Source organism: Camellia sinensis, chromosome 8, assembly GCF_055761805.1.
Source record: "Camellia sinensis isolate YWXY chromosome 8, ASM5576180v1, whole genome shotgun sequence".
NCBI classification, from domain to species: Eukaryota; Viridiplantae; Streptophyta; class Magnoliopsida; order Ericales; family Theaceae; genus Camellia; species Camellia sinensis.
This window is the reverse complement of record NC_138968.1, coordinates 87,097,940-87,118,810: the sequence shown is the minus strand read 5'-3', so window position 1 is coordinate 87,118,810 and position 20,871 is coordinate 87,097,940. Positions and strand designations below refer to the sequence as shown.

Below are 20,871 nucleotides of genomic sequence, written 5' to 3'. Positions count from 1 at the left end.
TTCCCGGTCACCGAGGGTGATAGCACGCACAATGAGTGCTTGCTGCTCCTCCCACAGCACTTACCGCCTCCTCTCCAAATCTGTTATGTTCTCTCTGGCAGCACCAATGCGTTCTTCTGTCTCTGTAGGATCTCTTGCTCTAACATTTCTCAAAAAGAGATTTAGCTCTCTACGACGCTCTTGAATTTTATTTTGCAGTTGTCCCATTTCGGCAGCAATTGCAGAAAGCCTATTTGTAGCCGCTATAGTCATACGTGTTATTACTCAATGTCTTTGATTTGAATTTGATGAAGACACTTATCGAGCCTCCATTTATAGAGTGGTAGAGTAATCTAGCTGTGCGGCACGAATTTGATAGTAGACACAGTCCTTATTTTATTAGTTATTTACAGTTGATTGAGAAGGGCTAGCAGAAGAGGGAAAGGCTGGAGGGTTTGGCTTTCAGTTGTTGTTGGCTCTTTTTGGCTTTGCCCTTGAATTAGAAACTAGCTGCGCTATTCCTTCTTTCTCCGCGCTTCTATCGAGTGAAGCACCAAGCCTACGCTTCTCCTCAAGAATGCACCCTTTAGGCTAATTCCTGATTCAGTAAATTCAAACAAGAGCACAGCAGACAGACAAACAAGTAGACATGGGAGTCGTGCGGGACTAGTGCTTCTATCAAGTGTGAAGCAAATCAAACCTATTTTCAAACAAAAATGATAAAAAAAACAAAACTATAGTGGCTAGGAAGAGGAAAGGAATGAAAATGGGATAGGTTGAACTGTTGGAAAAAGGAACACCGAGTAGAATCAAAGAAACTAGCAGACCAATCACTAAATAAATAGGTGAAAATTCTAACATCATCACCGATCTTTGGTTCTTTCGCTCCTTGCTCGCGGAGCGGTATATCGAAAAAAAAGAAAGAATGCAAAGCTTTCGATCTTGTACTCAGGTACACGGAACACCAACACAATCACGACAAAATTAGACTACAAGCAACTACATCAACCTGACGTGAACGACCGCTTTCTTGGAACTCACTTTCTGATTTGTACTGAGAGGATTTACTCGAAATCGGTGACTGGCCTTAGTCAAGGCACTTTTGGGCGAGATTTTTCGATTTGATCTCTCACTTGAAGAAATAGATAGCCAACTTATATCTCTATCATCTAGTGAACTCTCTGCTTATTCATTTCTGCAACCACTTTAGCCTTTGTATCAAGGTTCAATCTCTATTAGCTAGTGAGTTAGCCGCTTTGTCAGCTAGTGAGTTAGCTGCTCTGTCAGCTAGTTTTAAAGAGAAAGTTGCTTGATTGGTTCAAATCCCAAGTCATGAGAGTGGCGGTGAGGAAAAGGTGTAGGGAGGCTCGCCTTTGCGTGAGTCAAGGGATCGTCCCTACTAAGTCAAGGGCAAAGCGAAAGAGAGTTGGCAGCAACTGAAAGCCAAGCCCTCCAGCCTTTTCCTCTTCTGCTAGTCCTTCCCGATCAACTGCAGAAAACTAATAAAATAAGGATTGTGCCTACCATCAAATTCGTGCTGCATGGCTAGATTATTCTACCATTCTATAAATGGAGGCTTGACAAGTGTCTTCATCAAATTCAAATCAAAAAAATTGAGTAACAACATGTGTGGCTATGACTGCTACAAACAGGCTTTTTGCAATTGCTACCGAAATGGGGCAGCTACAAAATAAAATTCAAGAGCGTCGTAGAGTGTTAAACCTCTTTTTGAGAAATGTTAGAGCAAGAGATCCTGCAGAGGCAGAAGAATGCATTGGCGTTGCGAGACAGAACATAAGGTATTTGGAGAGGAGGCTACAAGTGTTGCGGGAGGAGCAGCAAGCACTCATTGTGCGTGCTGTCACCTTCAGTGACCAGGAAAACCACTAGAAGAAATTAAGAAAAGTAGTTACCTTATCTTTTGTCTACTTGTTAAGGCCTATCTTGTTACTTCTTTATGTTTTTTAAATAATTAATGTAGTTAGCATAATGCTTTTAAAGCTCTAGTAAAGACATATGTGGTTGTTTATGTAATGTAGTTCTTTATGTAGTAGTAATGAATAAATCTTTTGGATAAATGTTTTTTCGCTATGGGCCTTTTGAATCCTTTCAATCCATATTTAATTTCTTTTTGGAATGCGTCTAAGGCCAAGTTTGGCTATCCTAAATAAGTACATACTTTTTTATCTTTTTATCTTTTTTCCATCACATCATCTCTCTACTTTTCTGCATATCTTTTCGTAAAAAGACAAAAAGTGCATTTATTTAGGTCATCCCAAACAACCCCTAAATCTGGGTCACTACCAGAAAAACATCTCTATAGCTAGCTCCAATTGAAGAGGTTGGGGGGATGAGCTAGTTCCCTTTTTCACTACGTAAGCCTTGGCTAGTCTTTTATTTAGCCTTGAACCCGGGCGGAAGGAATAGCACGCACAAGTCGGTTGGGAAAAAAAAGCTTCTTCTTTTCAAGCTTCAAGTCTCGTCTTTCTTTCGGTATCTCCGTAGGTTAAGAATACAAATCCCATTTCCTTGAAAGGACCCCTACCCGGTTTTCTTTGTTTTGAGTAAGGTTTTTTCTTTCCGATTCTGTTGCCTGATGCCGAATTGAGCCCGATGCCTAGCCGCGTTGGATTGATCAACGGAGTAGTAAACTCTTTTGGTGGCCGCAGAGGCGGCGGATAACGCAGCAGATGATACGTACTTGAAAATAACCGGATCATAGAAAAGTTTTTTCATGCCTCGATTCTCCCTTGGTTCGTTGGGGAATAATGGTAGTCTTTTCATGGAGATTATTGGGAATGGGAATGGGCCTGGGGTTAACAACGATGACAAAACTGCCTTCCGTCTGTTGCCATGTAATGTGTAGGTAAGGATTGTTTTATGCTTGGAAAGCCCGTTCCGCGCTCTCTATCCACTATTTTTTTAGGTCCCCATGAACCGCTTTTTAGTATTCGTGTTTGCCTTCTTTCTTCCTTCCCTTCCATATGGAAGAATCATGTGGTTCTCGCAACATACATATCTGGGGGTGCGTTTAGTAAGCAAGGATCGGAACGGGTGGATCCCAGGTTAAATTCCTGATCTGTTCGTTTCAGCGTTAAAAGATTGAGCTTTTTTAGAGCACCGCGCACTGTGATTGAATGGAGGATTTCAATGATGAAGAAAAAAGTATAGTTTTCTTTTCATTTGAAAAGGGAATGGATGCCTTATTCAAAGTAATTTAGGAAGAACCTTTTCATAGAGGAGAGCGATAGGCCAGTTTGAAGAGCAAGCTTGAAAATAAATGGAGAAAGTGCTCACTGACTCGTATCTGAAAACGAAGGTGGGGGCCTCTCTATCCTTAGATAAGATTTATTTCATTCTTCAAAGCCTTCTTTCATGGATAATAAGTAGTATTCCTCTTGCTAGCTATCTTGAGTAAGAGGGGGAGGACTTGATGTGACTACTATTAAACCTCCAACCCGGGGGGACTCTACAATCATTATGAACGGATAAACCTTTCCTTTCCACCTTTCAACTGAATCCTGTGCCAAAGTTTTCTTTTGTTTGGGCGCCTCCCATTTACCTTTCATACCAGTTTAGCTCTTGAGCCACTTCTTCTGCTTGCTCTAAAACGAGAGAACTCGGGTCATCCTGACTGATAGTCAGGAATCACTCCCGTTTAGCTACCTTTCTTTGGGTTCAGTTTCTTACCATTCATATTAAGAAGAGCATTTCCTTGGCCTTCCTTACTCTTAAGAGGTTAGCGGGAACGATAAAAAGTACTCCCACTAGGGGCTTTCATCCTAGCACTGAGCTTGTGCCAGCTTCTACTGGTCCTGTTCCGAGTGACAAGTGGAATGAGAAGAATCCCATGAGTTGAGACTAACCGGATATACCCGGTGCTTGATCTCTGGAGTCCGTCCTACCAGATTGGGATTAGGTAGATTGGGATTAGGTGAAGCTTATGTTCCTTGCCGCAGCATCCTTTTCTTCTTGCTCAGTCACTCCTCGCCTTATCATATTATTTGGGGGGTTTGTTTCATTATGAACATTTACCAAGTCATTGGATTTTTTACAGAGCTGAGTTTTAACAGCAAGCCAAATGTGTGGACATACTTTGCTGTTAAGGTATATTTTTCTTTGTAATATTATACGGGACAATCCTTGAATTCAAAAACTTGTGGTTGACCACCCCGTGATTGCTTGCAGTCTGGAGGAGGCATTCATGAATTTTTAGATTCTCAATTTGGCAAGTGGTTTAGAAACCTTATAAGCTGGCTAAATCAGATGATATGAATGCAACTTAATTATAAACTAAAACTGTGCTTGTTGTTTGAGTTCTTCCAAGGTCAAATAACTTTTTGACCTTTAGTTTTTTGTGCTCCTTCGTGTGACTCTGTCATATATTTATGGCTTACCTATGTATCCCATATGTATTCCCATATATTTGTATTTTTGTGAACTGATACATAATTTTATGATTCCCTAATTAGATATTTGTACAATATATATGTATCAAAGTTTATCTCATGCAACCTTCTGCATTAGGGCATCATGATGATTTGTGTTTATATTTTTAGACAGCTGCTTCTTTTAAAAACTTTCTAAGCAGAGTTATGTTCTACGGGTATAGATGATTCTATAAATTATTAGTGTGTGCTGTGCTAAAACTGAATATATTTTTGCCTTTGGAGGGTCCAGAGCCCTAGCAATACACCATTGATCTATTACACGTAAGCTTTCCAAGTTGTGAATGGAGTTATTTTATTTTTATTTTTTTGGACTGTTTAATGTCTCACTAATATAATGAAGGTTTTTCCTTTGACTGATATGGTGAGGGGTGGCCAGGAAGCTACAGTTTGCAGATGAATCGGTCAGAGATCAGGGCAGAGATACACACCCGTGATGGAGGTTTATTGTCTTGGCCTAAGTTCTGTAACAAATGTAAGGAATTGAAGTGGATGCATCTACTGACATTGCACGTCAGCAATATAAATACTATACTACTGTAGCACGTAGCAATATGAATTGAACTGTTTTTTTTCCGATATATTCCGTGTCTAATTTAGTCGATGATGGTTGATTGTTGCACGTGGATTGTTTTTTTGGGATATATTGTGTGTAGTAAACATCTCAAGAAATGTGCAATTAATTTGCCCAGCCACATTGGGATACTCTGTATGATGCCCATAAATATCAGTATCTGGTTAAGTTTTTCCACAGATAACTTTAAGGAGCTATTTTCTAACGAAAGATTTCGAAATTCCTTAAGAGAGACTTTACTTAATAAACAAACTCTGTTGTAGATTACAGAAATATTATGAGCTAGTTCTTTTGTGGATGGCTTTTCTTTTGAGGCAAGATCAAGGTAGTTCAGGCGTGAAGTTTCATCTTGGCGGAAGGATTCAAATGATTATCGGCTGCAACTTCATCAGATCAATGTATGGAGGTGTTCGAATTGAAGGTGACAATGTAATCCTGGATACAGGAGCAACCACGTGTGTTGTAGACTCAGACTCAGTACCAGAAGACGCCTTAGAAGAAAATTCCTATACTGTAGAATTCAATGGGATTAACTCAGTCCAAGGTTCATAGACGAGTTTGAGTCCTTTTATGTACTTTTTTCCAACTCCGTATAATATTTTATGATGTGTTGATTATAATATATTGGATGTATAAAAATTTTAATTAGCTTGATGTATGGTTGGTGCATATGTGAATCTGAGTCATTTGTGTTCATAGTTAAATTTTCAAGCTACCTTCTTTAGTTAAATTCTTTGGCTTCTATTGTATTTTAGATTCTTGGCAAACGGGGCCTCATAACTGTATTTGAATCTTTCAGTGCATATCTTCTGAAATGTTATGCTTTGAACAAGATATTGATTATAATTCTTCTCATATTTTAGAATTTGGAGGAAAAAAAGGAAAAAACTAAAAAAAAGATACTGATTGTAATTCTGCTCAAATTTTAGAATTAGGAGGAAAAAAACGGAAAAACAAAAAAAGTGGCATTTTTTTAAAAAAAAAGTCACTAAATGACGTCATGATGACGTCACATGTTAATTTGTAGCAGAAGCAGGAGCGGATGTCAAAGATTTTGTGGCGTTTTAAAAAAATGGGCCTAATGGTTTTAGCGATAGTTTTCAAATGTGATAAAGCTATTGCGACAATCGTATTAACGATGAAAATTTAACTGTTGCTGTAACATTTTGTGGCATTTTCAGACTTTTAGTGGCATTTTAAAAATGTCTAAAACTCGAATTTCTTGTAGTTGTACACTAATACTAACATAAATAAATGGGCCATTCTAGAATTTCCGTCCTCAAAACAGTATATCATATGCAAGTTACCATAACACAAGATCACATAAAATATAACAAAAAACTTATTAAATCATAACCAAAATAATAATTATAATAAATCATTACTAACATCACCATTAATCATACTCAAAGACTACAAATATCATAACTGGACATAATATATTAAGCCTCTAAAATCAAAGGTTCATGCCTTACAACAGCCAAGATTCCATCTCCGTAGGCCACAACTCCCTCAATGTATCCAAACTAAAAATAAAAAAATTCAAGATTCAAGATTCAAAAGCAGTCTTACAAACGCAACTAGTGAACATTTCCTACTCATCTGCTAGAATGACTAGAGCTATTGTTCACCTAAACACAACCTAAGCCGTAGTTCAGTTGAGGGATTGTTACGTAAGACCCAAAGTTTGCAGAAGAAAAATGAATATAATCCTGCATTAACATTTGTGGAGTCTTTTAAGTCCACACATCAACATATCTAATTCCATTGGACATAGAAAGCAAACCTCAATGTTATAAGCTGATCAGTTCTACAATCCAGAGTCTATCATAAAATAAATAAAAATTCACCAACCATTCATACAGTGTTTTTAACTCACAATTAATGACAATACAAAACACAAAGATCAGATTCAGTCGATTGACAAACTTCATGATAATGAAATTTTTTTCAGACCTAGTCCTAGAATTGGTTTATAAATGACATTTTCAAATAATTAGTCTACTCAGATGCAATAAAAAAAAAATGCTCTCGAACTGTCTCATCCAAGCAGGCTACAAAAAGTTCACTCCGGTTGTATAGAAGTTAGCCACTACCTGAGTTGATCCTGCCTCAAACAAGATCAAGTTTCAACAATAAGTCCATGACATTTCATTCAGACATAATCATAATGATATAATAATATTAATAATAACAGTAAACCCTCATTTGGGAATCCTCCCTTTTAGTCAAAAAGCTAATAACTCATACCAAAAAGTCAAAAATTCTATTTTTTCTCTACTTTTTGCATATCTTTTCGTAAAAAGCCAAAACGTCATCCCAAACATACTAGTTTTTTTTAGCTCATATTTTAACTAAATAGCCAAAAAATTACTAAATTAGCCTGTTCCCAAACGAGGCCTAAATGCTAAAATATGTTTTTCCAAATTTTCGTAATGCACTTTTCCAAAAAAACTCAGGCAAATCATCCAATTCAGAGAGGTTAATATATTATTAATGACGCCAGTGTGTACACATGCAGTCTGTGAATGATGCATAATTGTTTCTTTTCCCCCCAAAAAATTAATCTATGGTATCTTACTTGGTGAGGAGATCCAGACCATGAGCTTGATCTTGATCTACATAATTTGGTAAAAAATGGAGGTTACTAATTTCATTGTTAGTGTGCTACTCTATTTTGTTTTGTAGAGGACTCACTTGTAGGTCGTAATAGGTGAACTTATCGTTCAATAGGTCTTGTGAGAATTAATGACGTTTTCATCAAACGCTATTAAAAAACGTCACTAATTGTTAATTTTCAGTAACAATTTGAAAATTTTGTTACAAAATGTCACTAATTATAAGTTTTAGTGACAATTTAAAAAAATTATCAAAAAAAATGTCACTAATTTTGAACTTTCAGCAACAATTTCAAAAATTTGTCAATAATTATAAATTTTAATGGAATTAAGTCTAACTATTAAGACCTATTCAGTGTGTTTGGTTTGAGTTTTTTGAATTAAGTTTTTTGAAAACTGAATTTTTTGATTTTCGTATTTTTTTGTTTTTAGTGAATATTTTTAAAATTTTAAACATTTTTTTTTTACTTTTTTAGATACACCTTACTTAGATGTATCTAAAAAGTAAAAAATTTGTGAAAAAAATATTTTTAAAAATTAATAAATACATAAAAATGCAAAAAATGTACTAAATTCTCATATTTTTTTTTTTTATATTTTTGGTATTTAGTGAATTTTTAAAAGGTTTTTTTCAATTTTTTTTTTTAACCTTTTAGGTATATTTATGTTAAGTATGTCTAAAAATAAAAAAAAAATTGCTCAAAATATTAAAAAAATTCAGTAAAAACAAAAAAAATACGGAAAATAAGAAAGTAGAATTTTTTAAAAAGCGTTTTTGAAAAGTGGTAACCAAGCATAGTGATTAGTAGTTTATCCTTTTGTTTTTCAGTGCTACTCTATTTTGTTTTTCAATTTTAATCTTATCATTTTACCAAAAATACATACATAAACATAATAATAATAAATTAATAAAACAATAAAGTAAGAAAAAAAAATGAGATTAACGTCTTTACAACTTTGCTGTAAAATCTTTGAGGGCAGAGATCACCTTACCTCCTATGGTTTGGACCATGTGCAATTTATCATCTTAACATTTGGAAATAATCACATAATCCTATGTAGTTTGTGGATTAAAACGCACACTAACTTCTGTTAACAAAACAGGTAAATTGAACTTTTTGCCCTCGTCTTCTCTCTCTCTCTCTCTCTCTCTCTCTATATATATATATATATATTCTTTCTTCTTCCTCCCCATTGTTGCCAACTATAGCAAATTCTATCCCAACTTCAACAAATTCCCAAGCAACACCTGCACACCAGCAAATCACTTTACCGATTCTCATTTATTCATGTTGCTTTGGCACTAACGATGATAATAACACAATGTCTTCACTGACCCAAACAAATTATCTCCACTGTGTTGTGAAAGAATTGTTTTCTATCTATTAAATATACACACATATATATAGTTTGGCAACAAAGAAGTATTAGATTTAGACAACTAAAATAAAAGAAAAATAGATAGAAAAAGAGGGTGAGAGATTGATGTGTCACCTGAGGAGTGGAAAATCAAATCTGGGTATTGGCCATTTTAAGAGTTTGTAATTGATTAAACATTTTTGTTGAACTAGAAAAGAAGAAAAATATAAATATAGAATTAGAAAGAAATTTTTTGTCGAAATCCACAGCGCTACTGACATTTAGTGGCTTTCATGTAATTTCTTTTTCATTCATGCGTGACACCTTCGGTATTCTACTAATTTCTTGACGAGGGTGCGGTGCATGTAGATTGGTGAAGTGATTATGCAGCGGGTTGGTGAAGTGATTATTTAGTGGGAGTGGTGTGATCATGGGGGAAGTTGGAAAAAAGAAAAGAAGAAGAGAAAAGGAGAAGAAAAAAAAAGAAAAGAAGCTAGTGCTTGCAAAACTTGGCAGCGCTTAGAATGAGAAGTTCCAGTATCTTCTAGCTAACGCCTGGAGAACTTGGCAAAGGTACCATTACCTTCCAGCTAGTGCTTGGAGAACTTAGTATAAGTACCATTACTTTCCAGCTGGCGTCTAGTAAATTGGCATTTTGTTATGAAAATGTGTATTCTTGGCTTACCATGCTTAAGATAGGTAAAATAGAGTTTGTTTATCATTATTATCCCAATGTATTTGTGTATATCAAGTATGGCGATGGTTATGGTTAAATGAGTACGGATTGTCTTATATGACTAGGTAGAGGTTGTTAAACAAGTGTTGTTTCCGTTTTCGTGTAAGATGTATACGTATGTACTTGGGCATATTCGTGAGTTGTTGAAAGTGTTTTTTTTTTACCATGAGTTTAAGGCCAAGAAATGCGATGAATGTACTAAAAATAAACATGTTTTCAAATAACCAGTGGTGAGTGATATTTATGAAATGGCAAATGACAAGGGAAGGTGAACCGTTTGTATTGTTGAATAAATTGGATGATTTTGGAAAAAGTACATATGTAAGTATACTTTGGTTATAAACCGTCACATTATTTATATAGTATGAGATGAAACATTCATGATCATTGTTCTCTATAAGTTATTATTGTTAGGATCATGTTGGGATCCTTATTGGACATTATGTTCATCCCACGTTGTTAATTTTTTTTTTTCCAGGTGAATGTTGAGAAGTGGTTCAAGATCGAGGATCTTCTTCATCTATTGGCCACAATGCCTTTTTATTTGTTGGCGGAACGCCGTTGTTGTAAATAAAAAAGGGTTGGACCTTTTCTTTTATATGTAATGATGTAAGCTTGTGGGCAATTTATTTAATTATAACTCATGTTGCATTCATGTTGCATTCGAATGAGAGAACCTTTACTTAATTGTTCTTATTAATGTATTGAATTTTCGAACGTTCTTTCTGAAATTGTATTATAATAATGGATTTGGTAATGGTATCCGTGAAATAAAAAGTGGGGCGTTACAACTTGGTATTAGAGTTAGCTGGGTTTGAATACCTTGGTGTTGTGGGAAGTGGTTTTACTATAGCGAGTTTGTTATGCTTGGTGAGGGCGTTTTCATATCGTTAGGATAGGTGTTTGGACTTATGTGTTGCATTTATGTGAATATAGTGCCAAGTTTCTAGGATGATACTTGTCACCGGTCGACTCACTTTGAGGTCTTGTTGGAAACATGCTTGATCAACGTGGTGTAGCTTGCTTTTGGTGCTTATCGGAGGGGTTTAGTCTCCTCGAATATGAGAGGCCTACAGTTCGGACTCCCGTGGTTCTGAATCTGATTTCACAAGTGTAATGTGAAATAAATATACACAAATGAGTCCAAATCTGACAAATCTTTTGAAAATTTGATTTTGAATAAAAAATGTCAAAAATGGACCGCTTTGCCAGATTTTAGAGTCGCCACCTAAATATGTTTGGAAAAGTTAGGAAACCCGTGACTCGTGCCAAAGGCCGTTAGTCGATCATCACCAAAGTGTCTTGGCTCGAGAACTTAGGTATGAGAGGGAAAGGTCATGAATTGAGCACCTTACTCACCGGATCAAAGATCGGCCTCTACTAATCATGATATGATTATTATGTACATTATATGCTCTTTTTTCGATTATTATGCTATCATCACTAGGTGACACATACAAGTATAGACTAATTCACAGAAGTTGGAATGTTTTGATTTCATGTTTGTTTTGAAAAGTGTTTTGAATATGTACCACTTGACAAAGTGATCTCATACTTATATTCATTCAAATCATCCCAACTTAAGTGAAGAGCCTCCATTCACAAGCATTTCAAACAAGTATATTAACTAAGCACTTAGCCTCATGGTAGATATGCTTGACATGGCAACAATCGCACGCATGTAAATATGCTAAAGCAAAAACATGCGTACCCCAAAATATCCGAAGCGAGCCAAAAGAAAGAAAATAGTTGGAAAAATGCATGATCCTAACTATGAAATGCCTAATGCAACACATGCAATATGCATTAATAGGCTCGGCACCTAGCATGGCATGTGAGTCAATTCAAGCATGCAGTAAAGCATGTATTCGATTTAAGAAAGTTGAAATTGACATTGATTAGTATGATAAGCCGAACCTTTATGCATGGAAGACGAATGGATGCAAGTCATGGAAAATGCTGAGGAAAATATGATGCTATATGCTATCCATCGTAAGCGAGTAAATAAAAGGGAGAAAGAAATGGGGGTTGGAAGACATACATGCATTATTACATATATGCCCTCACGTAGGAGGGTCCGAATGCCCAAGTATCCAAATTTTAACTAGCTATTGCAAACCGAATGAATTAATTAACTATGCTAACTAACTAATTGTAATAACCCGACTCTCACATTTGCTTTGATTCCCTAATTATATGTGTGATTATATGTGTGCTTATGTACTTGATGTGAAATTACATGTTTAAATGTGTGAATTCCATATTTCTGAACGTGTATCTGTCAATTATAAGAACATTTGTTGAAATTACAACCTTTAGACTGAAAATTGAAAGCCTTAGAGGCACGATAAATCGAAATTGACTTTACAATTATGATTAGCATGATTTTTAGAACATAATACGAAGTTTTGTAAAAATTTGATTCGTAATGAATTAGTTAGTTTTTTTTTTTGGCTAAAACTCCTAGAGTTATACTGTGAAACTGAAATTAATGACTTTAATGAGTTCAAAAACCGAAATTGAGTACATGAATATGTTAATGAGAATTTTTAGAGCCATTTGGGAAGTATAATTGAAAATTTATTTAGTCTGATTCGTTAAAGCTTGTTTGGCAAGTAGTTTAGCTATATACATATATATGTAATGTAAGCCCCTTTTGAGCTCATCTCCTCTCATTTTGGTGAGTGGAAAAATCTGGAGAGTCACCCAAGAGAGAGAAAGAAAATAAGAGAATTCAAGTTAAGCTTGGAGATTGGAAGAGTAATTTAAAGATTGGCTCAAGGTAAGTGTTAATCAACTCAAATACTAACAATATTTCTTCAATTGCTTGGAATCAAATCTTAAAATGAAGTTTCTTACATGTATATAAGTTAGGGTTTTGGGTTATGGTCTTAACTTAACCAATTTCATGAAATTGAAAATGTAATCTTTGGATTTGGCTAATTAAAGGGTTGATTCTTGTGTTTTGAGTTGTCTTGAGTTAGATTGTGGGCCATTGCCTTTTTATCTTTAATTTTGGCATGTTTTTAACTCATGTATATATGTATGTATATGTTTGTATCTATATATCATGAAAAGATGAAGAAGATGAAGGAATATAAAAGTTAGAGTTGTATATGCCAAATTAAAGTAAGTTATGATCCACTTGAGTTTAGGTTTCATGTTTATTATGATCATATGATATGTTGTTGAAGTGAAATTGGTTGAAATTGCTGAATTTTCGGGCTGCTCAAACAGGCCCAGGACTGCACGTGCGGGGCTCACGGCCGCACGTGTGGAAAACAGGGAAAACAACTTCAGCATTCTGAAATAAGGCACGTGTGGCACACCTCTCCGCATGTGCGGTGAGGGACTTCCGCACGTGCGGGAATTAGGGAAAAATTTTGTCCATTTCTGTTACTCTTTTTGACCCTCTAAATTTGTTAATGTGTACATTTGATCCTTTTGAAATGCTGACAATTGAATAAGAATTAAACAAATCGGACAAATGACTAAAGAGAAAAGGCCAAGAAAAAGTGAATTACTTACAAGTTGTGTGCCATGTGTAGGTCACGTACCGGAATCGACCGTTGCTCGACTAAACCACTGTGAGTAATAATAGTGTAACGATATGTTTATTTCTGTATTTTTGTTTATAAATTATGTACCTTGATTGTGTTTGGTATATTCAAGATAAAGTGTGCTAAATTGTGCTTTGATTTATGTATTATGATTGTGAATGGCATACGTTACATAAAATATACCTTGGTGAAAACGATTGAGCAATGGTACAAGTATGAGCAATGGCATATGAAATGGACCTAAGGTCGTTCTGTTTCTGTTATATATGATGGCCTTAAGGCTGAGGGAGGTGGAGACATGTCGATGTTCCATCTACCCTACCATGATATGAATTATTATGATTAATGGCTCTAAGGCAAAAGGAGATGGAGACATGCCGATGTTCTATCTACCCTATAAAGTCTAGAACAGCTGTTGATATGTTTGGCCGAAGGCCGTTATGTATTATGTTGGGCCTGAGGCCATTGTGCATCATGTTAGGCCTAAGGCCGTTTCGTCTTACGTTGGGCCCTAGGCCGTTCCATCTTATATGGGCCCGAGGCCATTTTGGAATATGATTATAGGGACATGTATACGTTAAATAAATATTCTCCAAGACATATGCCTATTCACCCGAACCTCCTTACATTATTATTATTCACTAAGCCTTGCTCACTCCGTTTTTATATATGTTTATGTAGGTGAAGCTTGGAGGACAGCCCTAGGTCAGCTTCAGGAAACTTTTGATGGGCCAGTTTTCTTCAGCCTCCAAATGGAGCCTTTTGTCTTTTGAAATTGTCTCCACATTTGTTAAGTCTTTTGAAGCCTGTTGCTTGGACTTGTGAATATGTAATTTTTTTTTTTGGGTTGTTAACGTACATGATTTGTACATATATATATGAACCATGTATATGAATCATCTGACTATGGTGTTTAATGATCTTGGCATATAAGCACTGCACAATGGACATTCTGCTATTTATTTGCTATCGCTTTAGGCCCCGTTATGGATTAGCATTTATTTTGTAAAACTTTTGCTTTTGAGGCCTCAGTACAAGTTGGTCATGGCCAAACTTTTACGGGTAGGTTTGGGTTGTGACACTAATACAAGTTCCAATAAATCTAAGTACTTAGTTACAATATACTACTATTAAAGCATTAATTTCATGAGCCACAGATAGCGAAGAAGTGCACATGCGTGAACATGAATTTCTGCCCCAAAACTTCTTTGTTTACTGCTAATTTCTATTCTGCGCTGCAGTTAGAAAATTAAACTGTTTTCTCCCCAGCCTCTGCTTTGTTCTGCCATGAAAATGGCATTGCCTATGTAAAATGAAGTGGCCGGCCGACCAGAAAAAGTGGTCGGCTGGATGGTTAGGTGGCTGGCTGGCCACTATTTTGGGGGTCTGCCCTGCTACAACAGAAAGGAAACAGAGCACAAACAGAGTATTTTCAGGGGATGTTTGTCCTTCCTGCCTCTCCCTATCATGAAACAGATCAAGGAAGGGGTAGTCTCGATTTGCAAACCATCAATCAATGCAAACTTGTTGTGTGATGATCTATGAATTGACGGGACAAAGTCTCAATAAATGGAAAGTAAAGACCAACAAAACCTCCTCCCTATCATGGAGTTATCTCAAGGGAGGTGGTGGACATTGATTCTTGAGCCATTATCATCACTAGAGAGTATGAAATGACTCTAGACTCAATGGATTTAATTAACGTCCGATTGAACCTGAATTGATTTTATTACTCTTGTTACCATTTTAGTTCAATTTTATTAGCCTCTTTTAATTACCTTTCCATTCTTTAATCATTTAGTCCAAAAATGGGAATTAAGTCCACTAAATGGAGGGAAGTGTCAAACAATAAGTTATTCTTAACATGAGAGAGATGTAATGTCTTGGTAATGAGCCTCTGAAGAGATTAAACAATTAAGCATGGAAGGGTCTCTTTTGCATGCTTTAAACAACACTCATTTGAAACAACTCTCAAACAAATAAAACCAAGAAAGGAGGGAGGGTGTAGAGATGGTTATTACAAGTGTGAATACATGTATGAAAATCATAAAATAAAAGCTATCAACTCAAATAGGTTGGTGTCTAAGGCCTAAACTGCCAAACCTATGAGGACTACAACACTACAAGCATACTATACAAAGCATGAATGAAGTAAACACACTAAAACAGTCCTAAAACTCACAAAAACAATGGTGAAATTAGAATGAAAAAGCTAAAAAAGTTAACTAAAATAATGGAGAAATGAAGCTAGTAAGCAAGCATAAGGAGGGGTGGCTAACCCCTCCATTTTTCGAACTTCAAAACTACATTTTTAGCCTCTAAAAAACTCTGAAAAGCAGTGGTAAAATGTTGGAAAAAAGTTGAGAAAGAAGTGGGAAACACAAGGGCAAAATCTTAGAAAAAAAGGTTCAAAGAATGGGGGTTAACCTTATCACCTTTGATAGCTTTAAGCCACAAGTGTCAGCCCATAAAAATAGTGTAAAGCCAGTACAAAAACAACAACAAAAGATAGAGGAGAAGTAGTGTAAAGAAGGCCAAGATTATACCTCTTGAAGATAAGAAACTCTTTGATTCACAAACTCATAAGTAAGCACCCTCAAGAGTTGAAATTTAAACTCAAGAATCTCAACAAAGAGAGCTAAAATATTGGTTTAGAAAGTATAGGTAGGGTGTATGCGTGTTGCAAGAGAGAGAGAGAGAGAGAGAGAGAGAGATTTTCAAGAATTTGAGCTCTTGGAATTTTTTCTAACCTAAAAACATAAGTTATGGTCCTCTATATATAGAAAACCTTATGCCTTAGTCGTAAATATCTATATTAAGCCAGTTGGTGCAGTGCATGTACATGAGGAAAATATCTACTAGTCGAGAAACCTGGCTGGCCGACCGGCCGGTCAGGTAGGGGACGGCCGGCTACCAATTTTTGGCCAGCTGGCCATCTGTTGACCTGCAAGCCTCTAGGTGGTCAGGCTTGAAAAAAATCAGGTTTTGGTCCAAAGGTGATGCAAGGTATAGCGTAGCTTTTTGCTGAAACTCGAGAATCGAGGCTTTTTGCTGAGAAAATTGAGCATGTGTACAGTATAGCTTTTCACCATTAGGCTATCAACATGAGGTGCCCAAGTCTTAAGGGCGGTAAAAAATGGGGTGTGTATACTGTAGACGTCCCTAAATGTCCCGGGAGGGAATCCCCCCCGTTTTGTTCATTGGGCTCACTACAGTTCAGGACTCAATGTCACGGTCCTGTATCTAATCTCGCAGAGTGCAATGCAAGACTGACGAAATCATCAAAGAGTCCAAATCCGGCAAATCGTTTTTGAAAACAGATTTTTTTGAAAGAAGTTCCAAACATGGACTGCTTTGTCAGATACAGAGTCGTCATCTAAATATTTTATTTGGGGAAATTTAGGAAACCCTAACTCATTGCCTAAGGCCACGTGTCCATCATCACCAAAGTTGCCTCGGCTCGGGAACTTGGGTACGATTGGGGAAGGTCACTTCGTGAGCACCCCCGCTCGCCCGATCAAAGATCGGCCTCTACTAACCATGATATCTAGTTTTGAAAACATTATGCATTCTTATTCCGGTTATTAGCCTAGATTTACTATGTGATGCGCACAACATACAAGTATAGACTGGATCGCCTGAATTGGAACAACACATCTCATGTTTGTTTATTTGAAAATGGTTTGCTACTCGCAACCAGGCTAAAATGTGGATTTGCCACCCTCAGGTGGGCTTAGAAAACATGATGATTTGTCACTCTCAAGTGGGCTTAAAACTCGTAATTGACGAATTGTTCCAATTCAAATAACCCAACCTTCACCCACAGGCATTCAGGTAGTTATATCACATAAGCCGTTAGCCTCATGGCAAGCATGCTATCATGGCAACACTCACACTCATGCAAGGATGCTAAAGCATAAAATCTTACCTAGTACTCCGAGCCAAAACAGAAGCTATGTTAGAAATCCATGCATGATCCTAACTATATAGAAATGCCAAATGCAAGACATGCAAAATGCAACTAAGATAGGCTCGGCTATTCTAAAGATGGCATATGAAATGCTACAACTAACAAGTATTCAACTTGGAATTGAAATACAAATGCAGTTAGTATGATGCACCGAGCCCGGTGCATGCAAGACAGATGAATGAATGCAAACATGCTATCATACTGTACGCTAATTGAAACATGTCCTAATCTAACCATCATAAGCAGGTAAATAAAAGGGAGAAAGATGTGGGGTTGGAAGACATACATCACACTCACGTACACTTATTACAACATTGCCCTCGCTCGGAGGGTCCGAAAGAATAATACAGTCTGAATGAATAATACAGTCCGAATAAATAGTACAGTCCGAATAAATAGAAAATCCTAATTAATTAACAAATTAATCTAGGAAAGCAGGTAAATTACGTAAATCCATGGACCGCCTCAGCTCTGTTCCAAATGATGAATGATGCATGCTCGAGTTGCCTTGCGTAGAAATCCATTACGATGCCCCGGTTTGCCTCTGTTTGCAATTGTTTTCGGAATATTGCGCAACGCTCCAGAAGGCCACTGATTTCTGATTTACTGCAACAGAGAGCAACAAAGGGGCATGGCAAAGCATTTCATATATGTATGCATGACTACTCTTCAGGGAGTGTAGTCCTCGATCCTCGTGCCACCAATCACGCATATCGATGCATGATGGCCGAGGAGCCAAATTGCACGACTTAATATGAAATGAATGCACATGAAAACACAACAAGACCTAAACTCCATCATGGGTAATCCGGAGTGTCGGTGATAGGGAATTGAGACACGTTCCATCACTCGGAGTACGAAACGTCCCTCGTTTCCCGTGCTCGGGCTAACTCCTATCCCAAACACAATGCAAATGAGATGGCATACACGATGCTCGATGTAACATGGCATACACAATGCACTAACACGCAACCTAGCATACGCAATGCTATGAATTGAAAAGGCATACACAATGCATAATGGACTTACACCAATCATGAGTGGACCTCAGCCACACTCACATCAGTAGCCATAAGATGAGAATGAGATGACCGAAATGCGTGCACACATGCACGCAAACTGAGGACCGAACCTAAGGCATTAAATGCCACTCTACCAAAGCATGGCAAGGATGAAGCATGGTATTCAAACATGTAATTTTTAGCACTGAAACATGATGCTAAATGGTCCCGAAACATGGAAATATGGCACCCAATGCATGGAATAAGACCCGAAACTCAAAACTAGGCACATGCATTGAACCACAAGCGCACAAAGCAAGCATTATTTGATCATGAAGCATAAAGACAGAGCCAAGACAGTCCCAAAATATGCACATTTCTGGTTTAAAGCATGACCAAAAGATGCTAACATGATGGACTAACATAGCATGCAACATTGGCTAACAAGCATAGTTTACATGGCATGTATATGAAGAAAATGAGAACTCATCAAACCAGCCAAAAACAGTGAATAAAATATGCCAAAATATGCCTAAATAATCACTGAAATGCAGCCAATGCATGCAAAAATGAGGGGCTTCTTTGGAGGGCCTTGCAAGGGATTGTTAAGCACATACAAGATAGACACTTAGCATGGAAAAACCAACTCTGGAAATGAGTTATGACAGCCCTAAAACTCACAAAATTGGCCCTGAAATCAGTCAAGGAAGCATACGATGAAAGGCCCCCTCAAAAGGCCTTGAATGGAATTGTTCTGCACATGCACTATAGACATAAAATATGATCAAAAGGGCCCCAGACAGACCTAAGGCAGACCTTAAAACCCACAAAATTGGGCCCAAAAAGTGACTTCAATGCATGAAAAATAGAGCCCCTTTGGAAAGCCAATGACGCTAGTAAAGAAAATGAGGGGTGAGAGGGTCACCCCTCCATGATTTCAAAGCTCAAAACCTCATTAAAGCCACTGAAAATCCTCTGGATTTCAGTGGCTAAGAGGCTAAAACAAGTCCAATGCAAATGCTCTAATGCATAGCCCTAAATATGAAGGAATGAAGCATGCAAGGAAGGAGATGACTCCAAACAGAAAAGTGACCTCAAGAAAACTTAAAGAGGAGGTCAAAACAAGGCTTTTTCCAGTTTATAACAAATCTCAAAAATGTTCACAAGTAAGTCTAAAGTATGATGAAAAAAAAGCCCTAAAAGAGAGATAGAGGGAAAGGGGAAGTAGATGACCTTAAACAGCAAAGTTTCCTTAAACAAAGTTGAAGAGGAGCTCAAAATATGACACTTTCTAGTTTATGAAAAAGCCCAGAAATACTTGCAAGTGAAGCTAAGTAATGAAGCAAAAAAATGCAAGTTTAAGGGAAATAGACACTTACCCTTGAAGAGCCGACCTCCAGTAGCTTTTGGACCAAGTTGGTGAGCTTTCAACCTCTTCAAATGACTTCCAAGGTGCTGGAATGGATGATGGAGGTGTGGTGCTAAGGGTTGTAGTGCAAATGGACCAAGAAAATTAGGGTTTTGAAGCTTGGAATAATGACAATGGAGGAGGGAGGTTATAAGCCTTAGTAAATTTTGTTCAACCCTTTGATATGAAGCCAAGCCTCTCCTTTATAGAGGAGAGGTTCCAAACTATCCAAAAAGGTCCCCATGTATCCTCTATACACGTGTATGGAGGATACACCAAATTGCCTCCAGCTGGCACAACTGGACTACACTCAGAAAAAGCAAAAAGCAATAAGCAGGCCGGCCGGCCACTCCCCCTGGTCAGCCGACCAGGGGCAAAAGGGTCAACAAAATTTTCTGGCCGGCCACCCCAGAAAGGTGGCCTCCTAGATGAGTGCAACACAGCTATGTAGAGAAAAACTAGAAAATGCGACCCAAGAGAGAGAAAAGCTAGCTTTTAAGCAAGGTTCAAGAGGGTCAAGAAGAGAAAACTAGTCGGCCTAGCATATTGGTGGCCTCCCAGATGAGTAGATCACAATGGTGGTATGAAAAGCCAGAAAATGTGGCTCAAAAGTGAGAAAAACCAGCTTTCTGTCAGAAAAATCGGCTTTTGGAGAGAAAAAATGAGAAAACTAGTTTTTCAAGAGAAAAGGTGGCCGGCCACCATCCTACCACCTTCCTAACAATGAAAATAGGGTATCTACCAAAAATGGACCAAAACGGATGCAAAACGAAGGTTCGGTGGCCAAAACGCGCGGTTCGGGGCCCCGAAAACAGGCTGTTAGGCACCGGAAGTAGTGTATGACCACGAAGGTGGTCTCCAGGGCCATAGTGTCCCTCTAAAGGGAGGAAATAAGGTGTGTGCCAAAAAACGGAGCAAACGGAGGTAGTTAAGCAGTCCCAAACCGAGGCACACGGCCGACGGCTCCGAAAACCGGAAATCGGGCTCCAAATGGGAAAAATGGCCTACGACCACGAAACGTAGCCTACAGCCACTGAGAGATGATCTACGAGACCTCTCCCTCCCTTTGGGAAGTGAAAACAGAGAAAATAGGACCCGGTTCGCAAACCGAGGCAAGGCACAAAAAGAGCCCCGAAGTCCGGAGGCAAGGCTCGCAGCCGAGACTCTGAAACCTCAGATCGAGCACAAAATGCAACATCACCGAGTACTCAACTGGTG

At 37.6% G+C, this 20,871-nt stretch overlaps 1 long non-coding RNA gene across 1 annotated transcript; it reads left to right on the top strand.

Annotated features, from left to right (window-relative positions):
• Positions 1 to 2,286: 2,286 nt before the first annotated feature.
• On the top strand, positions 2,287 to 5,114 carry LOC145797011 (uncharacterized). Its single transcript, XR_014337929.1, has 2 exons — positions 2,287 to 4,691; positions 4,771 to 5,114. It is a non-coding gene; the product is annotated as an uncharacterized LOC145797011 (long non-coding RNA).
• The last annotated feature ends 15,757 nt before the right edge of the window (positions 5,115 to 20,871 follow it).